This window comes from Diceros bicornis, chromosome 25 (genome assembly GCF_020826845.1).
Source record: "Diceros bicornis minor isolate mBicDic1 chromosome 25, mDicBic1.mat.cur, whole genome shotgun sequence".
NCBI lineage: Eukaryota > Metazoa > Chordata > Mammalia > Perissodactyla > Rhinocerotidae > Diceros > Diceros bicornis.
This window is the reverse complement of record NC_080764.1, coordinates 47,809,348-47,826,887: the sequence shown is the minus strand read 5'-3', so window position 1 is coordinate 47,826,887 and position 17,540 is coordinate 47,809,348. Positions and strand designations below refer to the sequence as shown.

The following is a 17,540-nucleotide window of genomic DNA, read 5'->3' as shown; positions in this document are numbered from 1 at the left end:
AGACACACATACAACTCAAATGGACAGAGCAAAGATTCACAGTTGTAAGAACTTTTGGGTAAATGCTCTAAGAAAGGGATGTCAGGGATCAATGATGGAGTGTTGGCCAGAACAAACAGTCAAATCTTTTGGCTGCCTTGAGCTTTCTCAGGCAGGCACTTTAAGGGGGCAGGGGTAATCCTAGAGATGTGGATTTGAGCTGTTAGAAACTATGTCAGTGTTTAAGTCTTATAATGTGTGTGGGGGGGTGAAATCATTTGTGCTGAGAGGGTGTAGTTATTATAGGCCAAGATGGAGGCCTAGTCAGGAAGAGGGCTCAAAGGAGGCTGGCTTGAGTTTGGTCAAGTACAGGAAACTATATATATAAATAATATATGTATATTTTTTGAATAATACAAATCACTATATTGAATAATATAATATATTGAATTAAATAATTTAAAATATATATTTAATGAATATGTATTGAATGTGTATAAGTATGTGTATATATATTTGAATTAATTAATATAAAGATATATATATGATTTAAAGGAATATTCAGGCATAATAACAGAAATTTCCAGAATTGATAAAAGACTTCCACTCTAGATTCAGGAAGCTGAATACATCTCAAGCACAATTAAAAAAAAAATTTAGAGCCAGATCCATCCAGTGAAACCAAAGAACACTAAATACAAAAGAAGATATTCAAAGCCCCACAGAGGAACAGAACACTTACAGAGACTTACATTTAGACCTATGATACATTTCTTAACAATGGAAGGCAAGAGAGAGTTGGATTAAATCTTCAAGGTACAGAGAGAAAATAACTTTCAGTGTATACCCAATCAAACCATATCTCAAGAACTGGGGTGAATTAAAGATATTTTTATGCAAACATTTACTAAGAGTATTACCACCAACAAATGCTCATTAAGGAACTTCTGAAGAATGTACTTTAAGGGGCCAGCCACCTGGTGTAGTGGTTTAAGTTCAGCACGCTCTGCTTCCAAGGCCTGAGTTTGTGGGTTTGGATCCCAGGATTAGATCTACACCACTCATCAGCCATGCCATGGTGGTGACCCACATACAAAATAGAGGAAGATGGGCACAGATGTTACCCAGGCTAATCTTCCTCAAGGAAAAAACTTAAAAAGTAAAAAAGAATGTACTTTAAGAAGAAAGAAACTGATAGAAGAACTGCTAAGAGGTAAAAATGGATTGTGAGGATAAAAACGGGTAAACATCTGAATAAATCATTGAAAGCATGACTTTACCAAACAATAATAATATTCACAATGTATAACTGATGCAGTTAAAAACTAATGACAAGGGAACTTCTGTTTTAGAGGAGATTAAGACAGGAAAGCACTCTTGCTGCAAAAGTGGACACAGGCAGATAAATTATAAATATATTTTTAGAGCATCAGACAACTTCAGAATCAATCAACTAAAATTCCAGAAAGAAGAAAAAGTCTTTTATGTGAGCAAGGATTTTTATCTTTCTTTCTCCTGCAGGCGTTTTTTGATTCTGGGTGCTTGCCGAGGATCTGGTTTGCTCAGTCCGAGTCTCGGCTAGGGAAAAGAGAAACTAGCCAAACTTGTAGTGATTCTGCAGGAGTGGTGTGGCAGAGGAAACCTGAGGGCTTTCAGACACACAACTGCTCTTCCTCAAAGCACCCGTGTTATGTTTTGGTGCCACACAGGAATCTGGGGAGATAGGCCAAAAGCTTCCATAAAGCAAAGTGAAACCTCCAGAAGTGGTGGAAGTGGCCGAAGTCAAACATACTGCTAGTCTGACCTTCAGGGAATTTGCCATATTGTGAAGCGATGTAAGGTAGGAGGTTGGAGAACTGCGCTGAGATGTCTGAAGGCCATAGCTGGATTTTCTGTGGGCTCCCAAACCTGAGGAGACAGAGATCTACCAGACTTAGAACCAGACCCCTGTGCTGGGGAGGCGAGCACAGCAAACACGAACAGGGGAAAGCGGAAGGGCTGGGTTTACTAAAAGTGAGACCCGGCCCCAAATCTGATCAATGTCTGATTGGACTCAGGTGCTCCAAACTCACTCTTTTCCCAGTGAGGTCATGTAGAGCCTCTCGACTTACATTACACAGACCTTCCCAAGACACTGGTGAGAGGATGGAGAAGGCAAGCCACAGACTGGGAGAAGACTTTTGCCAATCACATATCTGACAGGACTATAAAGAACTCTCAAAACTCGGCAATAAGAAAATCCAAGTTTAAAATGGGCACAGATTTGGACACTTCACTAAAGACGATACACAGATGGCAAATAAGCACATGAAAATATGCTCAACGTCATTAATGCTGAGAAAAATGCACATAAAAACCACATTGAGATACTGCTATGTACCTGTTAGAATGACTAGAACTAAAAAGGTTGACCATACCAAGTGTTAATGAGGATGGAAAGTAACTGGAACACTCCTACATTGCTGGTGGGAACACAGAGTGGTTCAGCCTCTTTGGAAAACAGTTTTATTTATTTATGTATTTTTTGTGAGGAAGATCAGCCCTAAGCTAACATCCATGCTAATCTTCTTTTTTCTGAGGAAGACTGGCTCTGAGCTAACATCTATTACCAATCCTCCTCCTTTTTTTTTTTTCCCCAAGCCCCAGTAGATAGTTGTATGTCATAGTTGCACATCCTTCTAGTTGCTGTATGTGGGACGTGGCCTCAGCATGGCCAGAGAAGCGGTGTGTCGTTCACGCCCGGGATCTGAACCCCGGCTGCCAGTAGCGGAGCACGAGCACTTAACCGCTAAGCCACGGGGCCGGCCCCTGGGAAACAGTTTTAAAGTGGAGTTTGTTATGCTGCTGTAACAAATTACCACAAATTTCATGGCTTAAAACAACTCAGTTTATTGTTTTACAGTTCTGTAGGTTAGCAGTCTGACACGGGTCTCCTTGGGCTAAAATCAAGGTGTTGGCAGAGCTAGGTTCTTTTTGGGGGGACTCTAAAAGTTAATCCATTTCCTAGCCTTTTCAAGTTTCTAGAGACCACCACATTCCTTAGCCTATGGCCCCCCTCTGCCACACTCAAGACCAAGAACTCCGCAACTCTCTGGCCCTGCTTCCCTAGTTGTATCTTTTTTTCTACTCAACTGCTTCTCTTTCCCGTTTAAGGGCCTTTGTGATGCACTGGGCCCACCTGGATAATCCAGGATAATCTCCCTATTTTAAAATCAGTTGATTAGCAACCTTAAGTCCATCTGCAAATTTAATTCACCTTTGCCAAATAAACTAATGTATTCCCAGGTTCCAGGGTTTAGGACATCTTTGTGGGCCATGACTTTGCTACCACAAACAGTTTTTCAAATAAAGTTAAACATACACATACCATGTGACCCAGCAATTCCACTTCTAGGTGCTTACCCAAGAGAAGAAGACTAATGCTCACACAAAAACTTGTTTGCAAAGATTTATATCAGATTTTTGCTAGTCAAAAAAGACAAAACTGAAAATAACTCAAATGTCCTTCAACTGCTGGATGGATCAACTGTAGTACATTCATACAATACATACTGCATTCAGCAATAAAACAGAAGGAACTGCTGATACAGGCAACAACATGGATGAACACTAAAATGAATGTATTGTGCTAAATGAAAGAAACCAGACTCAAAAGGCCCAATACTGTGGGATTCCATTTATATGATATTCTAGAAAAGACAAACCACAGGGAAAGGCAACAGATCATTAGCCACCAGGGGTTAAGGGTGGGGGAGGAGTTGACTACAAAAGAGCAGCTGAAGGGAGTTCTGGGTGCTAGAATTATTCTGTATCTTGATTTTGGTAGTTGCACAGCTCTGTGCTTTGTCAAAACAGTTGTACAAAGACAAAACAAATACATCATTTCTCACGCATCAGATTGGCAAAACTTTAAAAATTTGACAATGCCGATCCGACAATTCCCAGGGCAAGGATGACTCAGACACTGTTGGCGGGAATGGAAATTGTTAAAACTTCAGAGGATGATTTGGCTGCAGCTCGTCAAGTTGCAGATGCACATCGGCCTCTGGCCCAGCAATCCACTCACAGGCTGGTGTCCATTCTAGGGAGTCCACATGTGTTCAAGGAGACACACACAAGGATAGTCATTAAACATGGTAAGGGACTGAATTAATTGTGGTTAGTAGTTATTTAAAAAAGAAAGGAAAAAATGCATATGGGAAAGAATCAACCCTGCTGGTTACATATATGATCTGGGAAGGTAACTCATTGGTTTGTCTACTTAATAGCACAGAGAGCACTGTACTAGGAATCTGGAGACAAGCATCTGAGCATTTAGTTCCAACTCTGCCACTAAAGTAACAGTCAGACTATGGATGACAACTTGAGGTATCACACTTTCCATTTCCTGGAAAATGAAGAGATTAGGCTCTACAACCACTGAAATTATTTCCAACTCCACAATTCTATGATTCAATAAGTCAACAATCAAAAATTGTATTCCAAAGTACCTATGTTGAGAAACTGTTTTTCCCAGACACCCTGAAATCAGAAACTATCAGGGAAATTGGACATCTTAAAATATTGGTACATAAAATGGCCCAAATTTCTTGGTACGTCTATGACAAGCTGTTTAATCAAGATCGTAACTCAGAAACAGCGTATAAACAGCGAAACCCACCATATTGATTTGAGTCACCCTCAGGAAAAACGTATGTCCTCTCCCATTTTAACATTCCAAAACAAATTCACCATACTAATGAGTCCAACTTGTCAAGTTCAGGTCTGTCTAGCCAAAAGTCATTCATGTATATGGTAAGATTTACTTGATATTTTAACAAAGATAAAAAGATGAATGGCTTTTTGTATTTTTGCCTGTTTCATCTATAAAGCTCTTACATTACAATTTAATAGCTTCAGCCTGCTACAAAAATTTAAAGAGCCTTTTGAAACTTGTAATATGCCATGTCCAACAGGATCTAGTAAAAAAATCAGTAGTTCACAATCCAAAAAAGCTTATTTAGATTCATTACCAACAATACTTACACTTCAAAGACACCAATAACCAACATGTCATTTGTTCCTCTTGCAGAATTTCATAGGTTGTTAAATTCTGGTATCATCCAAAAGCATAATTAGGATGTTATCATTAAAATCAGAAATATTAAAACTAATGATTAAACTATCAAACTAAATGATTAACTAAATATTAAAACTAATGGCAACTAATGATTTGTTGTCTTTCCCTATGGCTTATCTTTTCTAGAATATCATATAAATGAAATCCTACCGTATTTGGCCTTTTGACCCTTCACCCTCTCAGTCAAATCAAAATTTGAAAATTCTTGTTCTATGAGCTTTCCAAATCTAAATTCTTACAATTCTAAATGAGTATGGAGACAAAACACACACTACATACTACTTCTAAAAACCTCCTCATCCGATTTTAATTTTAGCACCAACTGCCAAGAAAAACCTTTCCACTGAAACCAAAATTCTGTACACATCATCTCAATCCTCAATTGATCAGTCATCAGTCTATGTTAACAGAAGGTGAGTTATTATTAGGAACTTACATAATTTTCACCAAAGATTGTTTAAAGCTCCTTTCATTAAATGCAGTTTACAACCATTCACAGGCATCAAATTTGCCTTGCAAATATAGAGTCAATTATCAGAAACCATTAATTGGATTGGCTTTTCTATAAAAGTGTCCCAAAGAAGTAGGAATGTTTATTTGTTTAAAGAACGCAGTGAGGAGCCCAATAGCCTGCGCGGAGTCAGGCAGAGGAGCGCTGACTGCAGGCCATCTTCTGAAGGGAAGTGTTCACCCGAGGATGTCGCGACCTGGCCTAGACGGGGTCCTGGGGGAGCGCGAACTCAAGGGCGCGCACAGAGGGCAGGCGACTCCCTGCCGCCCCCAGCACCTCCGCTGGGTGGGGCCCCGCCAAGGCAGAGAGACCGGCTGGCCAGGTGGCGTTCCTCTGCTCCTCCAAGGGACAGACGTTGGGCTCCCCCGCCTCAGGCAGCCCACCAGCAACCCCGTCCCCCGACTCCATCCACCGCCCCCGACACCGCGCTCCCGCCATCTGGGGTGGAGATCTCCACACCGAGTCTGCCGCCCACCACCTACCTTGGCACCGCCTCCTGCCCAGCACTCCTCCACACTGCAGAAAGGAGAGCTCCCCAGCACTGAAAATCCTGGAGGAAGGATCCAGAAACCGCCAATCCCCCCACACAAACGTCTGAGGCAGCCACTTCCACACCAGGGACCCCGCCTCCAGTGCACGCACCCCCACACTCTCCAGCTCACCGGCCCCTCTGCCGCTCAGAGCGCTGGTCCTGCGCATGCGCGGGCCTCGGAGGATACAATGGGAACTGTTGGGGGGTCGCTGGGAGGGGGGTGGGGATCGAAGTGTCCCTCAGAGGGAGAGCGGGATCAGGCTGGCGCTCTGCAGCCCTTGACTCTGCTCTCCCTGGATGATCGTCAGCTCCTAGAGAAGATCTGCCTTCCCTTGAGGCGGCTCCTCCTGTCCTGAGAAGCTCGTCACATGATCTAACATTTGTTTAAAAAAGAATGATGACATCCTTAACACTGGATGTCTCGTGTCCCCAGAATTCTTTGCTCCCCCAGAAGAGTACACAGCGAGCAGCTGGAACCGAGTTCTGACCCAGGAAGGAAGGACACTGAGAGCACAGCTGTCTCCTCTCTGCCTGTTCCTTCCCCTGATCTGTGGCCCTGATGGGGCAACAGCGTTGGGGACTCATGCAGGTGACAAGGCTCAAGTGTTTGCCCATGGTATTACATTTCTTATGGTTTAGTGGTTAAAACGGGAGGCTAGCTGTCAGTTTTTCAGATGATTTCATTTGCAGAAATGTCTTTGGACAAAGAAGTTTGTTTTCTTAATTTCTGATATTTGTAATCAATAACAATAATTAAAATACTTATTTCTTAATCTCATTGGCATGCTAAAACAAACAACTCACTTGGTTTTCACCAAATCGGCCACATTTTCATTAAAACTTTGGAAGTATTGCTGTTTGAGGTGAAGAAAGCATTTGGGAAGATTAATTACCCTTAGATAATATCTTCCCAAATAAATGTACAAACACAGAGTTATGAGCTGTTTTGAAGGGCCTGGGAAATCCAGTTTGAGTTCTACAATGGATCATCTGAAGTAAGGTTAAATTAGTAATTTTCTGAGGAGTTTGCAAGTAAATATTCATGTCACCTTCATCAAATAGGTCTGGTGATTTAAATGAAGGTTGAGCTTAATGATAAAAGTTTTCAAGAGACTGAGAAATATTAAGTAAGTGTGCTTAAAACAAAAAGGTGCAAATTAAAGTAAAGCCTGCCATTATCCTCTTTAAAACAGAGTCACAGTAGCACTATTGTCAAGGTATGACAGGAATAGAAATGCTTTATAAAGTCAATTCTTCACTTCTAAAGAACCTAACGTGACATTCTAGAAGTCTCTATAGTCTTTCACTCATCTAGATTTAAATTGCTCAATTTATATTTTAAAGACTAATGAATCTGAGGGCAAAATATTCAAGGTCAGTGTTTAATTGTTTTTCATTGTTGCAAAGTACATGGGTATAAAGTGTGGCTGAAATCCATGGTCTTGGAGAAGAAAAATATATAGAACTTATTTATCACTCTCACAGCATGTCCTGACTTAATTCTACAAATGTCCCAAGAATAAAGCCTCAGTGAATTCCATTCTGTTCTTAGATATGACATCTTTCATTCATAATGAATGTTCTCAAATTAGGCTCTAGCTAATAATTATGTTCCTGATGCAAATAGGCAATAATAGAGAATCCATGCTTGATTAACTCGGGATCAAGAGGACTACTTAGAACCAAAACTTGTTTTTTGCTTTGTTTTTCTTGATTGATTTCTTTCTTTCTCGTCAGCGGAGTCAGCAGATAAATGACACACAAAGCTGAGAGACTGGAGAGCAGGGTCTTGAAGAATGTGGGATTTCCTAATCTTCCAGATCTTTTTTATCTTTAAAATTCTATGATTTTTGCTATTTATATAGGAGTTCATTTTTTTTTCGTTATTTCTAATAGTGATCATAAGAGGGAGACTAACAAAACTTAGCACCTGTGAAGCATTTTTCATTGTAAAAATTTACGTTTTTCTGACAACTGTTAATATTATAAAAAGCCACTAAGAGCTGATAATATGCTCAGAGGATTTTTAGGGTAGTGAGACTGTTCTGTACATAATGGTGGCTACATGTCACTATATGTGAGTCAAAACCCATGAAACTGTACAACACCAAGAGTGACCCTTAAACTAGGGACTGTAGTTCATTACGTTTCAATATTGTTCATTCATTATAACAAACGTATCATACTAATAAAAGGTATTAATAATAGGGGAGATGGGGCTTGGGAGAGAGGGGAGAGGAAGTGCGGTGAGTGTATGGAGCTCTATGTACTCTCTGTTCAATTATCTGTAAATCTCAAACTCTACTTTTAAGAATAAAGTTTTTTTGAAAAGCACCGAAGCGTAAGCTAACACGTAGGGCATCTATTTTGTGCAGAAGGGCAAGGAAGAAGTTGACATGATTTAAAAGGTTCACCTTGTGATAGTTTGAATTGTCGTGTGTTTCTGAAGCCTTAGACAAGGGCAGGACATAGAATTTGAGACATGGATGGAATAAAGGAGAAGGAAGACATCAGCGTGATCAGACCTGATCAATTAATATTTAGGACAAATTACTAAATTGGATGGATTTGTTTTTATTTTCTTTGCTTTTTAGAAACCTTACACCTTTCTATGAAAGCCACACGTGCACAGTGTCAACAGGTATGTTTCTTACCGAGCGGCACCTGCTTCTCTCCCTCTGCATCTTCTATTCCTTTCCCCTCCTCTCACCACCTCTGACTGATGGTCGCTGTTTCTATCTCCCTTCCTTACTCTCCCTCTCTCCTATTTTTTTTTTTTTCCTTTATCTTTGTGTTTCTTTCTCCTGTAACACATCAGACTAACCATAACCTTCCTGGTCATTGTTTAGTTCCACTGAAGGAACTCAGTGGTTTCCATCAAGAACTGATAGATCAGTGTTCTGGGAAATTTTTCTCTATTTCAGCTACTTCTCCACCCTCAATCTGAAGCAGGAAAATTTCTTGAAGGTTGAACCAATTTTTTGTATTTTTTTCTTTTTTGAATCCAAATTTCAGAGCTCCTGGTCATATTGGAAAAATTGCTGAAGAAGGCTGCCTGGAGTTGAGCCGATACATCTTCCTATGGCCATAAAAAAGAATCCTTATTTTGGCCATGGGGCCTCAGGAGAAGCCCTCGTGAGAGAGGAATCCACGCTAACCCTATGTTGTACCTAGGACTGGCTTCTCCTAAGACAGTGGTTCTCGAACTCCAGTGTGCATTAGAACTGTGTGGAGGTCCCCTACAACACAGAATGCTGAGCCCATCCCAGAGTTTGTGATCCAGTAGGATGGGGGGACCCGAAAATATACGTCTCTGACCGTTTCCCAGGTGCTGCTGCTGACCAGCCACACATTGAGAACCACCGGCTTAGAAACCCTAGGTTTCAAAGGATGCTTTGCTAGAGCAGACAGCCAAAACTATCAAAATCTTAATCAAGATTCACCAACAACTTCAATGTGTTGGCATCTGGATCTAGAGGCTCCTGAATTTTCAGAGACTAAAGCAAAGATTACTCTGAGTTCAAGGTTTATGACTCTCCTAAGTGTTGCCCAATTACTTTGCTTGTTTCCCTCGACCCCTACCTGGCTAGGAAAGAATATTAAAAACAAAGCCAGCTTTGATTATTTAATCTTCAGTCAATTAAGACATTTTTGAGGAAGATTTTTTTGACAGAATAGCCAACTTTCTTTTATCTACACTATTGGAAACGAATTATTAGTGATAACAATGGTTATTTACTGAGGACCTAATATGTCTCAAGCCCTTTACAGACTTATTGCTCTGCTTCTCAGAACCCTACGGCATCCCAGGTGTGTTTACTGTTTCTCTACCACTCCTCTAATGAACCCCCCAGACCACACTCATATTTGACTTCACCATGCCTTCTCTCATTTAATTTAGCAATAGAGTAAAATTACAGAAGAAACTTGAAGGGGTCTTGAGCCCCAGCAGGAGAAGGTCTAAAATCTATCCAGGACAAATGGCTTAATGTTGGTTTCTGAGAAGTTTCCAGGGACAAAAACTCCACAACCTCCAGAAATCAGTTCTGATATCGCTAATCAATGATATACATTAATTAATTGGTTTTTTATTGATTGGTTGATTGTCTGCTATATTACTTTGCCATATAATAAAATTTTTCTTTGTGTTATTTAAACAATTTTCACTTTATATCCACTTTTTAAATTTAGCCTTCTCTGGACTTCCTCATACATTGAAGATGGTAATTGTCACCTATTAGCGTTTTCCTCTTCTGTTTAGATCACCTCAGTTTCTTTACTGTATTAAAAATATTTAATAAGGCCGGCCCCATGGCTTAGCGGTTAAGTGCGTGTGCTCCGCTGCTGGTGGCCCAGGTTCGGATCCCAGGCACGCACCGACGCACAGCTTCTCCAGCCATGCTGAGGCCTCGTCCCACATACAGCAACTAGAAAGATGTGCAGCTATGACATACAACTATCTACTGGGGATTTGGGGGAAAAAAATAAATAAAATTATAAAATATATATATATATATTTATAAGTGTTGTGCTTTTTTTCTCCAGTTCTTCTCTAGGTTTAATTTATTGGGTAGTATAGTGGAAAGATGACTTCAGAGGTCCTGTGTGGTAAAGAATCATCTTTGTACTGTATTCAATGTGAATAAAATCTATATTAGTTTTGTGTTCAGTCTAATATGGAATCTGAACCTTTCCTTCCATCCTCCCTCTATTGTCTGGAATAGTTAATAATCCCAGACCTAGAGTTTTGCTTGTGGAAAGTGTTTGTTGTTCTTGTTGGTTAGTTGGTTTGACCATCTAACAATTCAATTTATTTAGTAGATATGTGAGTTTTCCTATTTTATGTTTTTTTGTGTGTGTCAGCTTCAGTATATGGATTTTTTATAAAGTGAATTTTGACCTTTGCTGTCTAATTCATAGTGCTAAGTATTTCACAAAATGATGTATCTCGTTAAGATCTAAGCACTCTGTAGAGAATACTTTTTATTTGATTTCTGATACTGGTCATTTGTGTTTCATTTCTTTTTCTTTTCCTTAATCAGTTTTGTTAGTGGTTTATTAACATTATTAATATTTTAAAAATAACTTTTAGCCTGATTTATTTCTTTAGTATTTTTCTATTTCATTGATTCTTATCTTTATTATTGTTTCCTATCTGTATTTTTTTCTGTGTTATTCTCTTTTAATTCTTGAGACAGAAGCTGAGATTGTGGATTTCCTGTCCTTCTTCCATACTCATACATTCATTTAAGGCTACATACAGATGTAGCTGGTATCTCTTGTCTTCCCTAGTGTATTTCTAAATTCTGTGCTGCAAGCCATGTCTGCCCCATAGCGTCTCCAGCCCATGATATGCAACCATGCCAGCCTTTGTGTGTCTCCATCCCTCTACCTGAAGCTCATATCTTGTGTCGAGTGTCACCATCTCATATGACTGCAGTCCATGTCTGCCCTTTTGTTTTGTCAAGATTTTCTCTCCCCTCAGTCCATACCACCTCTCAAAAGTCTCCATTCCTTGTTCCTGTAGCCCTTGCCAACCCATTTGAGTCTCCATCCCCTCTCTCTAAAACCCATGTCAGACAACTCATGTCGTTCTCTCAATTACCTGCAGCGCATATATTTTCCTCGAGTGTCTCTATCTCCTGTGCCCACATTTTATACCAGACCTCACATGTCTCTCTCACTCCATGTGTCTGCATCCCTTTCCATCCCTGAGCGTGTCTGTCCGCTGTGCTTCAGCCCATGCCAGCTCGTGTTTGTCTACATTCTCTGTGCCTCCAGCCTATCTAGACAACCAGTGTTTTCATTTACTCTTCCTCTAGCCCCTCTCTGAACTTGTGTGTTTTCTTACCCTGTGCCTGTAGCCCATGTGTGCCTCAAGTGTCTTCACTCAGTGTCCCACGCTTGGGTGTCATTCACTTGTTAAAGGACATATTGGTTCCTTCTAGGTTTTGGCCGCTGTGAATAAAGCTGCTTTTTAGATGTTCTTAGGGGTCTGTGTGTGGATGTATATTTTCACAGTAGTTGGAGAAATACATTGCTGCACAATTGGTGCACCATATAGTGACACTATATTTAGCTTCATAAGAATTAGCAAGATGTCTTCTTAAGAGGTTGTACTGTGTGTATTCCCGTCAGCAGTGAATGAGATTTCCTATTGTCCTACATCCTCACCAGTAATTGGTGTTGTCAGTTTTTGGTTTTTAGCTATTCTACTAGAAGAGTAGAGTATCTCATTGGTGTTTTAATTTTGCTTTTTCTTAATGCACAATGGATTTTATTTTCCAATAATTTCTTGTTGTTGAGCAATTTATATTTGCTTATTTCCCATGTATATATATATTTTTGGTAACTTGTCTATTCATATTTTGGTCTATTTATTTTAATTAGGGGAGTTTGTTTTCTTGTTGCAGTATTTGATTGGTTCTTTGAATATTTTGCATGCAGGTCTTTCTGCAGATATGTGTTTTACAAATGTATTATCCTAGTCAGGAGTTTATATTTCCACTCTGTGAATGCTGTCTTTCCCAGATTGGACAGTTTAAATTTAACCAAGTCCACATGATCAATTAGTTTCTTCATGGATTGTGCTTTTTGTCTTGTATATGAAAACTAATCATCAAACTATAAATCATGAAGATTTTCTCCTGTCTCCCAGTATGATTTTTACAGTTTTGCATTTTATATTTAAGTTGATGAATGATTTTGAGTAAACTTATGTCTAAGGTGCAAAGTTGGTGTCTTTGTTCATTTGTTTCCATAGGGTAATCTTTTTGTATCATCACCATGGTTGATGATGACCAGAGACTAAAAGACTAAAGACTTAAAAAACTATTATTTTTTATGTTGGAGTGCATTTATTGTCTTGACCAAGATCAAGTTGTCTGTATTTGCAGAGGTCTATGTGTGGACTTTCCATGATTTTTCATTTACCTCTGTGTCTATTCATTTTATTTTTTATTTATTTTTTAATTTTTATTTATTTATTTTCCCCCCAAAGCCCCAGTAGATAGTTGTATGTCACAGCTGCACATCCTTCCTGTTGTTGCACTTAGGACGCGGCCCCAGCATGGCCCGAAAAGCAGTGCGTAGGGGCGTCCCCGGGATCTGAACCTGGGCCGCCTGAGCGGAGCGGGCGCACCCAACCGCCAAGCCATGTGGCCGGCCCTATTCTTTTTAAAATATCACGGTTCAGATCCCGGGCGTGCACCGATGCACGGCTTCTCCAGCCATGCTGAGGCTGCATCCCACATACAGCAACTAGAAGGACGTACAGCTATGACACACAAATATCTACGGGTGCTTTGGGGGAAAAAAATAAATAAATAAAATTTAAAAAAAAGTAATTCAGAACAAAAACCACCATCCTAGTTTGATGAATATTTAGTGGGGACTCTGTCAGTCCCAGAGCTGCTGACAGAGGCAGTTCTCAAAGCTCCAGCAGGTCCCGGGAGAGGACAGCGCTGGTAATCAGTGTCATCAGAGTCTGCATGAGGCGTGGTCATTCTCTGGATGTTAGAACTGAGTGGAGTTTTCAAACGCAGCCCAGTGACTCTAGACCTGAGCCCTGCTCAGAAGCCAGTTGTCTTGTCATTTGCTCTGAGCATGGTGTCTTCCCTCTGCTCGTGCCCCTTTTTGCCATTTCTCATGCTTCTCCTGACTCTTTCTCTTTCCTACACCTTCTTTCTTCTTTTTTCTCTCTTTCTTACTTTTACTCTCTATTATATTCCTTCTCCTTATCAATTTTTTCTTCCTTATTGTTCTCATTCGTTTTTCTTTTTACTTTGTAGTACAGTTACTCTGTACATCACGTTCATCTTAAAATCTTGACCCTCTACAACTTTTATACTTCAGCTAGCTATTTTAAAGAAAGTGTTTTGATAAATTTCTCTTAGATGTTATAACATGGTGATTCAAGGAGATAAAAACTATCACGAAAGGGATGGGGATGGAGAATGAACTCAGTTCAGGTAGCCATGGAATTAGACAGAGGGAAACGGAGAGCTTAGGTGTGGGTGTTCAAAATATTTCTTGATATATCTTTGTAGTTCATTGGTGTGGTAAACTGCACACAGTCTTATTTACTGTTGGAGCCCAGAAGTTTGCTCCTCTGGTCAGGTCAGCAGGTCTCGCTCGGCCTATAGAAAAGAAGCTAGGAAACACTGCCTGCGTTTCTAATGTAAAGAACTGTTCGTGTTCCACCAGGAGATCTTTTGGGCTCTTCCCTGGACTATCAGAATAGAAAAAGAGGAAGAGAAGCTTTTCTCCATCTGCACAAAACCAGGACCTTATCTTGAGTTTGAGAGGATTTGCATGTGACGGAAAACAAAGTGTTCCCAAGTTTGGATTTGCTTTAACAAGATCTATTGGCTGGCTTTGATGTTAAAGGTCTTTATTCAAAATTGGCTACCTCTAGTGTTCAGTTCAGAGTTGAGATTTGTGAGTATAAGAAAGAAGAATCTCTTTTTGATTAATTCAGTGAAATACAATATTTGGGAAAATGGTTATATTTGATGGCCACTTGTTAATATTCTGTTGCCACAGTGACATCTGTTGGTAAGTGACTAGTTCATGCTATTCTCGATGATTTCTGTTTGAAAGACATGCCCTGAGCTTGATAAATAAATGGCAAGCAATAGGATATATTGGAGCATATGAGGAAGCCATTTGAGGTAAATCTAATTCAGCCTGAGTTTGTTTTTCCAAAAGGGCCTGCCAGCTGCATTGTGTATCTGCTTTGCCATGTCTCAAAGAGAAGAGTAAATGCCCTTAAGATAAGGATGCAGCTTCCCCCTCATTGGCATTGCCTTAAGCATAAGCATTTCAGCCTAAGCTGGGATTATACTGCTGCACTCATCCTGTAACCACCCAGCTCCAGACAACAGACCTGACACCAGCCACGCCCATGGAGACAGCAGACCTGCTCCCTGTTGTGTCCATCAATAGCTATTCTGGCAGGGCAACCTGGCAGGGTGATCTTGTGGCTATTGTAAAAGGGACATTACAATCCTATGTGATACATGCTCTTTGAAGATACATAACCGCTCTGTACATTCCACTTCTTCAGTGCCCTTCCTTCCTTATGGAAGGAAGGCCCAGGGCCATGGTCTTCAAAAGTTGCCTTATAATAAATTCACCCCAATTTTGATTTGTACATTGGTTACAGATTATTTACGTAGACATTTCTTGGTGTAGTCATGGCAGGATTTCAGAGAAACCCACCAGAGACCACCTGGAATCTACACTGAACTGGCATTGGGTACCAATAGGGGCCCATTGTGTCTTCCAGATTACTGCATTCTTCAGGTGACACCAGTGAGTTCTCCTGAAACCTAGACCTCTTTATTTTAAGTCGACAGTCCAGGGTTTATTCGAGCTGTTTTCAAGGCTTAAGGCTAGGTGTCTTGTCGGGGGAAGAGGGAGAATCTCCTTCTGCCCTTTTCCTTAAGGTTCCTATGGCTGGCCAAATAATTAACAAGACAGGTTGGCAGGAGAAAATAATACCAAGTTTAATAACATGTATGCATGGGAGAAACTCGGAAATGAGCAGCTCGCCCCTCTGTCTAAGCTGCTTGCTTAAGTATTGCAGCTAAAGGCGAGGAACGTGTTGGGGGTGGGTAGTGGCCTGGGACTTCAGAGGGCAGGAGGACAATTCTTTTCAGGGTCATCTATAGATAATGTGGTCAGGGAGAGACAAAGTTTTTGATAAAAAGTCTTGGTGCCTTCCCTATTATAATCTCTATCCTACATTATCTTTACAGCCATCATGATAGATCTGTTCCAGGAAGGAGCCACCATGTCAAATTCTTTAGGCAGTTAGTGGGGGAGGTCAAATGTCCCTCAGAGAAAACAATCAAGGTAAAGAGATATATTTTAGGATGGCCAAATCTTGATCTCCCACAGTCTTAAGGGGGTGCTGGTACATTCCCTAGGTCAGAGGAACCTAGGGAGGAATTCCTAGGAAAGAGAAATGTAAAGGGACTTTCATAGGCCTGGGGAGCCTAGGGGGAACTTTTGGAGTGAATGGGGCAGGGTGACATTAATATGGCTTAAAATTGGGAAGAATTATGTTTATAAAGTATGATCAAAACTGCTTGATAGAGAAATGAGAGACTGAATCTGTTCAGCTCCGTAGAAAAGGGACATTGCTCTTCCCGGCCTTTCGGGCATTCTCAGGCAACTGAGAATCTCAACGGGGGTGTCAGAGGCGAACACCACGACGTGTAACGGTCCTTCCTATAGGGAGTTCCACTATCATTCATGTTAATTAATCACAGGTTCGTCCGGGGACCCGCACAGGAGGGTTGGTCACCAGAGCTCCAATCCCCCATGGCAGTACCTAGACTGCTGGCGGGAGAAACCGAGGTACGTAAGAGAGTCATTACGACCTTTCTTTAGTGAGTAACAGTCACAAGCAGTACACTCCTGACCCGCTACACAGTCCCTAGAAATTGTTCAGACTTTGTAGCAAAATAAAATAAAAGCGGGAAATTGAGTTTGCTGGACCGTTCCCGGCTGGGCGGCCTGGCCTCTGAACCCAGGAGACTTGCCCAAGTGCTAAGACAGCAGGGGGCCTAAGACTGAAAGAAAAAAAAATGGTTAAGAAGATTTCTGCAGATAGAAACTAATAAATTTTCTAAAACAGCGGCTATAAAATCTTTGTTGCATTTGTCTGTTCTTTATGTGTGTGTCTCTACATGTATGTTATATGTGCGTGATATTTTACCTCCGGAGGGTATGGTCAAAATCAAGAGGTCTATTCAATTAACTTGAAGTAAGCACTTATAAAAGTTGTTTCTAAATCCACATATTTTTCCAGTTAACGTGATATGAAATAATCTTTGGTAAATAAAAGCTTATTTAATCTTGTTAGTTTTCAGCATTGAATAAAATGCAGATATGCAGCCTTTATTCGTCAAATAAATTGATGTTATTTCTATTACAAAACGAGTCTCAAAAATAGTAAATGATGGCTAATATTATTTAATGTCTCATAAAGTCTTGTAGGCAATCTAAATAATTATTGAGGGGCCGCCCCGTGGCTTGGCGGTTAAGTGCGCGCGCTCTGCTGCTGGTGGCTCGGGTTCAGATCCCGGGTGTGCACCGATGCACCACTTGTCAGGCCATGCTGTGGCGGCGTCCCATATAAAGTGGGGGAAGATGAGCACAGATGTTAGCCCAAAGCCAGTCTTCATCAGCAAAAAGAGGAGGATTAGCATGGAAATTAGCTCAGGGCTGATCTTCCTCAGAAAAAAAAAAATTCATTGAGTATCTAGGTCATTTCCAAATTAGATAAAATATTAGACATTGATTGCTAAATATAGGTTTATCTACTTTTGGCTTATTACAGAAAAGCTAAAAGGTGTTTTGGGTCTATTGGTAAACATGTCTTGTGTTTT

General features: G+C 40.5%; 1 long non-coding RNA gene and 1 pseudogene across 1 annotated transcript; one reads left to right on the top strand and one right to left on the bottom strand.

Moving 5' to 3' along the window:
• LOC131421905 (peroxynitrite isomerase THAP4-like) overlaps nt 1-17,540 on the bottom strand; it is a 183,139-nt pseudogene that overhangs the window by 51,346 nt on the left and 114,253 nt on the right.
• Nucleotides 7,875-9,195, top strand: LOC131421888 (uncharacterized). The gene is made up of 3 exons (XR_009223977.1): nt 7,875-7,927; nt 8,736-8,782; nt 9,157-9,195. It is a non-coding gene; the product is annotated as an uncharacterized LOC131421888 (long non-coding RNA).